Here is an 8,814-nt window from a genome sequence, read left to right as displayed (position 1 = left end):
TATAAGTGTCACCACAAAATCCATGTCTTCACATACATAAAATGCAGGACAGTATAGGTTATTGCACATAACCATATCAGGCCAAAACTGTTAGACCTTACTATCAGGGAATGTCTCATAGTAAGGCATTGAATAATCTGCTTTATGAATCACGGAACTAATAATCGTAATCTTCATTCCAAATACCTCTTGTTTTTGCACGAGGTTCCTTCCCTCTGTTGCACAGAACTTCCTTGTTTCTTTGGGTAATTTATTCTCAAAAGATTCTATGTAAATATAAGATACAATCAAAGAAACTCAGGTAAAATCTAGCTTTAGATTATTAGTTGACAATTCACTTCCATTTTATAAAAGTTAAGAAATTACTCACTTCCAAATCAGAAAGCATATTTAAAAGTCTTTGAATCAAACATCGATCAACCGCCTCGCCATTTCTTTCTTTTTCAATCAACAGAAGAGTCCCGTGTATATAGTCTTGCTCTGAATGTTCTGATCACACATTATGTGTGATTTAAATAATTGGATCCCCATGTCCCTATAAAAAAGGAACTGTCTAAATAAGTGGTAATTACAACCCCGTAAATTTCAGCTTGTGTTTTGCTATCGGTTGTGATTTTAAGTAAATGCATAATCCACAGTCAAAACAACATACAATTTTATATTAAACTCATCTGTCCACAGTTGGCTAAATTTTTGTTTGTTTCTTGATTGTCTAAAATAGATCTAAATAATATCTAAGAGTTAAGTAAAGTTCACTGAAAGACATATATAATTCCAATAAATAAAGCAGTATTTAGGATAGCTTTAAGGCTTTCAAATATTCCCATTTTAAGTTCCAAAGTACTGTCAATTTAGTATAAAACACATGAAAAGTGATTTTCATAGAATGGGTCCTAGAAGTAGTATGCTTCATCAACAAGATATTTTATTAACACTAAGATGAAGGGATAAATTAACATTTCAATCTAGGATACCATGTGGTCTAATATAATTTTAAAGATATTTAAAATTTTATGATATGAATAAGTACAGATTTTGAAACTTGTATTTCTCTTGTGTATCTTCTTTCAGTTAGCACATATCAAACAGATGATCATTAAGTTGCCTGTAACAATTCTTTTAAAGCAATCACTGTCATCCTTACCAAATAGAATGTAACTCTGGATTCCGAAAAACATAAGTTCTATCTAGGAACAGAAAAATGTTCCTGATCATGATCTGTCAAAAAGAAAACAAAGATAAAGCATTTACAAAGAAAATATATTTTTATTAAATTATTGACCACCTGTCAAAACCTTATTCTTAAGAAAAGCACCTTACTTCTGGCATTTGTATATATTATTACCAGTTGCAAGATCAAATATGGGCAATAATACATCTCTTTGTCTTGGAAAAGTAACTTTACATTTTTCCCTCACTTTCCACACTATTTGTTCTAAATTCCTCCTTTAATAATAAATATTAGCAGAGATTTATGAACGTTTATTCATATAAAGATTATGTTTTACATAAAATACTGATATTCAACAGGGCTAATATAGTTTGCCTAACAAATAAATCTTGGAAAATCTATGAGTACAAGATTAGAAGACCGAAAAATGTAAGGAAAAATCTACAGTATAGAATTGCAGGTAGAATATCAAGAAGAAACATAAATTCACTACTAATGCCAAGACTCTACAAACGTTAGCTCCTATGGCTTGTATTTGAAGACAAAACATCTAAAAAGACACTTATTAGGATTTATTATGAAGATATTGATATATGTAAGTTAATTGTAATTTAAACAAACACTAGAATGGTAGTCCTCAAGTGTTCCTATCTCAAGTCCCCTTTTACTATTAAAAAGCACTGGCAAAACCCAGGAACTTGCACTAATTGGGTTATCTCTACGGTTATTTACTTTACTAGAAAATTAAACTGAGTATTCTGTAAGTACTACATTGAAGTAATCTTATTTAATAAAAGATAATTTAATAAAAAGAATTGTTTAATATATTAAATATAAAATAGTAACAAAAGATACAAATCTTAAGTGAAAATCAACCTCTAGAGTTCCAATATAAAGCATGGTGATTACATTTGATACTACTACATTAAATACTTGAAAGTTGCTGAGAGGAGATCCTTCATGTTTTCACCATTAAAATTAAAAAGTAATTATATGAGGTGATGAATGTGTTAGCTAGCTAATGCCACCGTCGTAATCTTTCAGCCATATATAATTGTTATCAAATCATCACATTCTACATGTGAGACTCACGTTGTATCTCAAAAAGTATTTAAAGAATTCACACTGTGAAAAGAGACAGAGTACTAATACTTTAAACACACCTATTAAGTTCTAGAATATGCCTAAACATCTGGGGGAAACTAAAAGAGATACAAGAGGAAACCAGAATTGGATGGGGGGCTTGTAAGATCCTAGAAAGCAACAGAGAATTGATAACTCTTCAATTGTGTCTTAGAGAATGAATTAAGAACTTTCCAGGCTGGCAGATTAAATGCTGCATGGAGAAATGATTATAGGTGATATGCTTATTTCCCCTTAACATAGTATCTTTCAACTGCACAAAAAAAAAACAGCCACAAAGGTAAACTATGTTGTCACAGACTTAATTTTATGGCATGTTCACATTAGCTGGAAATGTTGTAAATAAACGTAAAAGATTATAAAATGTGTTTGTGCAATCAACATTAGGTGATCATTGTATTCATTAATATTGTTTTTAGAAAAAAATCTATGTATTTTTATTTTTTTGCTTGTAACTTAAAACATTCATGGCACCTGGGATAACTCCCTTGAGGAACTTTGCCCGGTGCCTTTGGAAGTGTTATGGGAAAGGGTAGGTATGCTGTCCAGGGAACTCTGGCAGGGAGCAGAGTTGTGGGAGATCAAAGATGTGATGCTGACAGGGTTCACAGTCTTTATGTTGAGCTAAGACTATCACATTTTTACATGAGTATGAAAACCAGAAAGCTGTGATATGGCAGCCATCAATTACCAGAAAGGACACACCTAACTGGAAATAAGTGAGCACTGGGCTTAACAATTCCAGAAACAAACACCTAGTGCAACCAAATATGAAAGGCACCTCATTAAAATAAACAATAGTAAAATAAACACTTTCACATTTTAATTGATTTGGTGCTCTCCTTTTTGTATTTTCAAATTATAAGCTCCCACTAACTATTCCAAACAATAAATAGTTTAAACCCTAATCAAACTTCAGGCTTTATGTAGGAAACTGAGAAAAAGAACTGTTTTCAATTAATGCCAAACACTGAAGTCGCATCATTTTGTATTTACATATTTTTAAATAAATAAAAAATACATAAAATGCATTACAAATTTTAGAAGTATATTAATTGTATTAGTCCATATTATTCTAATGCTATATTACACCAAAACTGAGAAGCACACATATTTCACATCATATTATCAGTAGCAAAAAAAGAGTAATGCCTCCTATGGAATATCTAAAACATTTCCCCAACTCAGCATATTGCCTTTGATGTGGTTCCAACTCCTTTTCTGCACACTCCCTGGCACAATAAAACCTGATTGTAAATCACTAATTTCAGAAACTATTTAATGAGATTCAGTTTTGTAATTTCAAAGTGATGTGGTTATAAATAACCTTACATTTTATGCCTCTTTGGCTCTAATAATATAAACTCAACTATGTCTAAAATTATGTTTTTAAAAAAAACATTTTCCAAATTGTAGGTGGACAAATCAACTACAATTTCAATTTATATAATTCAGAAAAAACTTCTATCATAAAAGCACTTCCAAATATGTTTTTAAACAAAGCATGAGTTAACTGCATGTTTTATTTTTCTTAGCTGGAACATTCTCACAAATTTGACAACATCCTTGCAACTAAAAACATAATTATTATACTCTACCATTTGCCTGCAATGATTTTGCCAGCATTGATCAATGTTCTTTATGAAAGAGTCACTATCCAAAGAATTCATGAGGTAATGTTAAGAAAAAGTTTACATTCTAAAATTAACACTATGAAAATGGAAGACATGGCTTCTAAAACAAAGTATTTGGTAGAATAGGTTAATGCTTATCAGAAGTCCAAACATCTCTAAGTCTTAGCACGTAAAGTATTAAAAAATAAAATTCATTTTACATGTCTAACAATTACTCTACTCAAATCCTGCCATTTTCAACAACATGGCTGGAGCTAGAGGGTGGTATGATCAGTGAAATAAAAGTCAGGAGAAAGACAAGTACCAAATGACTTCACTCATTTTTGCAGCATACTAACAAAGCAAAAACTGAAGGAACAAAACAGCAGTGGAATCACAGAAACCCAAAATGTACTAACACTTGCCAAAGAGATAGGGACTGGGTGTGTGGGTGGGAAGGGAGGGATAAGGGGAACAAAGGGCATTACAATTAGCACACATAACCTGTGGGGGGAGCACATGGAAGGTAGTATAGTACAGAGAAGACAAGTAGTGACTCAATAGCCTCTTACTAGGCTGATGGACGTTGACTATAATGAGATATAATGGGACTTGATAATGGGAGTTATCTAGTAACCACAATATTGCTCATGTATATTAATGATAATAAAATAAATACAGAAAACGTTTATTAAATTGATCTCATAAAACACCATTTGTTATTCAAAATGAAAATGAAGCAAACTTTGTCTGCCATATGTTGAAACTACAAAATATATATTGTCAAAAATGGACTAAAACCTATTATGGTGAGCATTACATAATTTATACAGATGATGAATCAGTAGATTGTTCATCCACAACCAATATAATATTGTGCACAAATGTGTATTTCAAAAAGATTATTATAAAAGCTAAGATAAAATCATTAAGTGAAAAGATGATCTAAGGAAAGGAAAAGAACTTGCAGCATCTGGTTTCAAAAAAGGATACTCCCTGAACTGATGAACTTGTGCCTTCATATGGAGTTCACAAAGCCACGTCAGTTGTTTATACAAGTTTGCAGATAAATTGAAGGAGCAAATATTTTCAACAATCTGAAAAATTGTAAACATATTTGCTTAAACAACACTTGAAAAAATGAAATACTTTTCTATATTCATTAAAGGTATTGAATACTGAAAACAGAGTTCTTCATACAGATTAAGGAACTAATACAAATGTCAATACATTAATATAACCACAAAATTGTAAATTTCTATTTCCAAATTTGCAATATATGACAAAAACCTAAGAAAATATACTTAAGATTTTCCATCCAAATTAATGGTCACAAAACTATCTTAAAGAAAGTAATATCAAGATATTAAAATTTTTAATAAAAATGTAATCTGAAATTACAGATATTAAACCCATGGCTTGTCTTGTTAGTTCATAATTTGTTGTATAAGACTTCAAAAAGGAAAGAGAATTAAAGACAGGTTGTACAATAATCATAACCATAAACAATTTTATTAAATGCTGATGGATAATGCAATGACCATTTAGTTTATATTAAAATATACCTGACTAATGGAGTGATGTCACCAAAACAGGTGACAGAAAACTTCAAAACCCCCTCTCTACACTAAATGACAATTAGGCTGGCCAAAAAAGGGGCTCTGAATCAGCGATTGCAGAGCTCTGGAATCTAACCAAAACTTAAATCAGAGGAACATTTACTGAAGAAAGATGCTGCTACGTTTCAGTAATAGATCCTTGTGTTAAAGCACCCACTTAACTTAGTGATAGCAAATCCACTGCTTGCTGGGGACAGTCGAGGGAATACAGACCTTGTTCTCAAGGAATTGTAAATGCGTGTTTCCACTCTTGGGCTTGTCTTTGTGTCTCCTTTGGAATCTACTCAAGAGAGGGAGCTATGAAGGGAACTTTCTCTAAAATTACAGGCAAATATACTACTAGGCTTAGCCATCTGAGGCAAGAGATAACTAATGGGACAAGGAACATGTAGAATATCCTAGAAAGGATCAGAGGTTGGAAAGTTAAGTATGAAGAAATAAGTGTTTTGAACTGCTTCGTGTGTATTCTTAGAACATGTAGGAGGCCACACACATGCCCAAGGCTGTATACATTTTCAGAAAAGACCTGAGTAACCCCTAATTTCACATCAAGTTTACCTTCAGGATATGTCCAGCTGAAACGACAGAAGACTAGAGCAGAACAGTAGAGAGCATGGCTAAAAATGAGTGAATGCCCCAACACAATTTTTGTTTTGTCTGGCTGTAGGATTGAAGCAAATTTCAGTAAAATGACTGGTTGAGTATAAATTAATGAAAAGGAATGTCAAAAGCCCACGCAAAATAAAGAAATTCTGTCTTTAAAAAATGCTTCAGAAAGGTGATTAGAAGGCAAATACTTAGCACACAAACAAAGCAGCATCTTTTTTCTGCCTTGGGGTAAAGACAAAATATGACCTTCAGAGAGGCCACATTACAATACTCAGATCTTCTATTTGCAAAAAAATTATAAGGATGGTCTATTCCAGGAATAAAGAAATGAATAAAAACTATCGATACTGGCTTGTTACAATAAATTAAATCAACTGTTGCAAATACACTCAAGTGGCTAAAATAAGCTTGGAAACAAAAGAAAACAGGGGTGAATACCATGCCAAAGGAAAACTTAAAGAAAGAAATGTACACCTTTAAAAAGAAACCAAAATTCTGAAAAATATGCAAGGCTGAAATAAAAATTCAACAAAGGGAATCAACAGAAATGAACTTACATAAGGCAGGATCAGCAAACATGCAGATAGTTTATTAGAGATTATTTAGTCTAAGAAGTGGAGAGGAAAAAGGATGTGTGGAAACAGTAATAGAGCCTAGGATACAGCACTCAAGACAGCGTGGTTTGGGAATAAGAATAGAAATATAAATTAAAGAAATCAAATTTAGAGCCTAGAAATACAATTTATATCAATGGCTCCATGGATATTTAACAAGTCTGCCAATAACTTTTAAGGGGGAAGAACAATCTCTTAAATACATTCATACCCACATACATACAAAGGTGAACCTTTCCTTATAGCATGTACAAGAATTAAAACACACCAAAGGGGTAAGCTGTAAGATCCAAAATAGTAAAACTCTCAGAAGGAAAGATAGAATAAAATCTCCATGGCCTTGGGTTTGGCAGTAGTTTCTTAAGTGTAACACTGAAAGCAGAAGCAAAAAAGGAAAAAGAGAGAAACCGTACTTCAGTAAAACTGAAAACTTTTGTGCCCATTAACTGACACAATCAAAAAGTGAAATGGCAACCCACAGAATGGAAAACAACCAGGTGAAAATCACATTGGTATGGTTATAATAACCAACATATATATGAAATTTATGTACTTCAAAACAGAAAGACAATCCATTTAAAAATCAACAAAGGATTTAAACATTTTCCAAGATATACTAATGACCAATAAGCACTTACAAATAGCATTAATGAGATAAGCCACTAGAGAAATGTAAACCTCAGTGAACGTCACTTCACTTCTAGTAGGGTGGAAATAATTTTTTCAAATGGAGAATACCAAGTGTTGATCAAAAATGAAAAAACTAGAGCCTTCATGTACTACACCTAAGGAAATATTAAATATTTATAATTTTATATGGGACATAGTTTGGCAGCTCCTCAAAGTTAAGCACCACCACACAACCTGAAATTCTACTTCAAGTTTAATATTCAAATTAACTGAAAACAGACAGGGATACTTCGACGATAATGTTCCCAACAGTATTAGTTAACAGTAGTCAGTAAGTGGGAAAAATGTGTCCATAAACTAACAAGTGAATACATAAAATGTGGCACATAACAAGAGTAGAATATAATTTCACAATGAAGTTTTAATGCATGCTATCATCTGGATGAATCATGAAAACATTATGGTAAGTCAAAGAAAACTACCACAAGAGACAATATATCATATAACTCTGTTTCATTGAATATTCAGAACAAGAGACAAAAGATTTACAATTCTGTTTTATGAAACATTCACAACAGGTAAATCCGTAAGGAGAAAAGGCAGGTGAATGTTGGCCAAATGCTGGGGTATGGTGGAAGAGGAGTGGTTGCTTGGTAGGGACAGGATTTCAATTAGGGTGAGGAAAATGTTTGGAACTTAATCGAAATGATGGTTGCACAGAATCATAAATTGTACGTTTTAGAATTTTTGTTGCATCAGTTGTGTTCCGTGAATAACATCACTTTAAATAATTACATAGAAATAGGACTTGAGAAGTTTCTTTAAAAAATTACAGATATTCCAACAGGCACATATAAACATTTTCATCATCATCAGCCCTTTGCAAAACTAAAATCAAAAACTTGTAGAGGTATCACTTCACTTTCATAACAACAGTTATAACCAAAAAACTAAAAATAGCAAGTGTTAGCAAAGGTGTACAGAAAAGAGAACCCTAATACCTTTACTACAGCGATGCAAAATGGTGCGACAGTGAGGAAAACAATGTGGAGGAAAACAACGTGGAATTAAACAAAAAGAGCATCAGTAAATTAAAAAAGATTGAAATTCTACCAACCAACTTCTCAGACAACAAAGCTATAAAACTAGAAATAAATTATACAAAGAAAGCAAAACACATGGAGGTTTAACAACATGCTCCTAAATAATCAGTACATCAATGACCAAATCAAAATACAGATCAAGCAATATATGGAAACAAAAGACAAAAACAACACAAATAATTAAACAATCATTAAGCTAATGCCTACCAAGGGATGTATGGAAATCAGACTGTGGTACAGCCATATAATAAAAAATCATTCAGCCATGAAAATGCACAAGTTCAAAAACATATTCCAAGATAGACAAATCTG

At 32.2% G+C, this 8,814-nt stretch overlaps 1 long non-coding RNA gene across 1 annotated transcript; it reads right to left on the bottom strand.

Moving 5' to 3' along the window:
- Window positions 1–469: 469 nt before the first annotated feature.
- Window positions 470–3,982, bottom strand: LOC130682166 (uncharacterized). Its single transcript, XR_008995426.1, has 3 exons — window positions 3,913–3,982; window positions 1,145–1,218; window positions 470–535 (listed from the first exon to the last, which is right to left on the bottom strand). It is a non-coding gene; the product is annotated as an uncharacterized LOC130682166 (long non-coding RNA).
- Between the last annotated feature and the right edge of the window lie 4,832 nt (window positions 3,983–8,814).

The sequence above is a fragment of the Manis pentadactyla genome, chromosome Y (assembly GCF_030020395.1).
Source record: "Manis pentadactyla isolate mManPen7 chromosome Y, mManPen7.hap1, whole genome shotgun sequence".
Taxonomy (NCBI): domain Eukaryota; kingdom Metazoa; phylum Chordata; class Mammalia; order Pholidota; family Manidae; genus Manis; species Manis pentadactyla.
The sequence above is the reverse complement of the archived record's forward strand: the minus strand, read 5'-3'. Positions and strand labels throughout refer to the sequence as shown.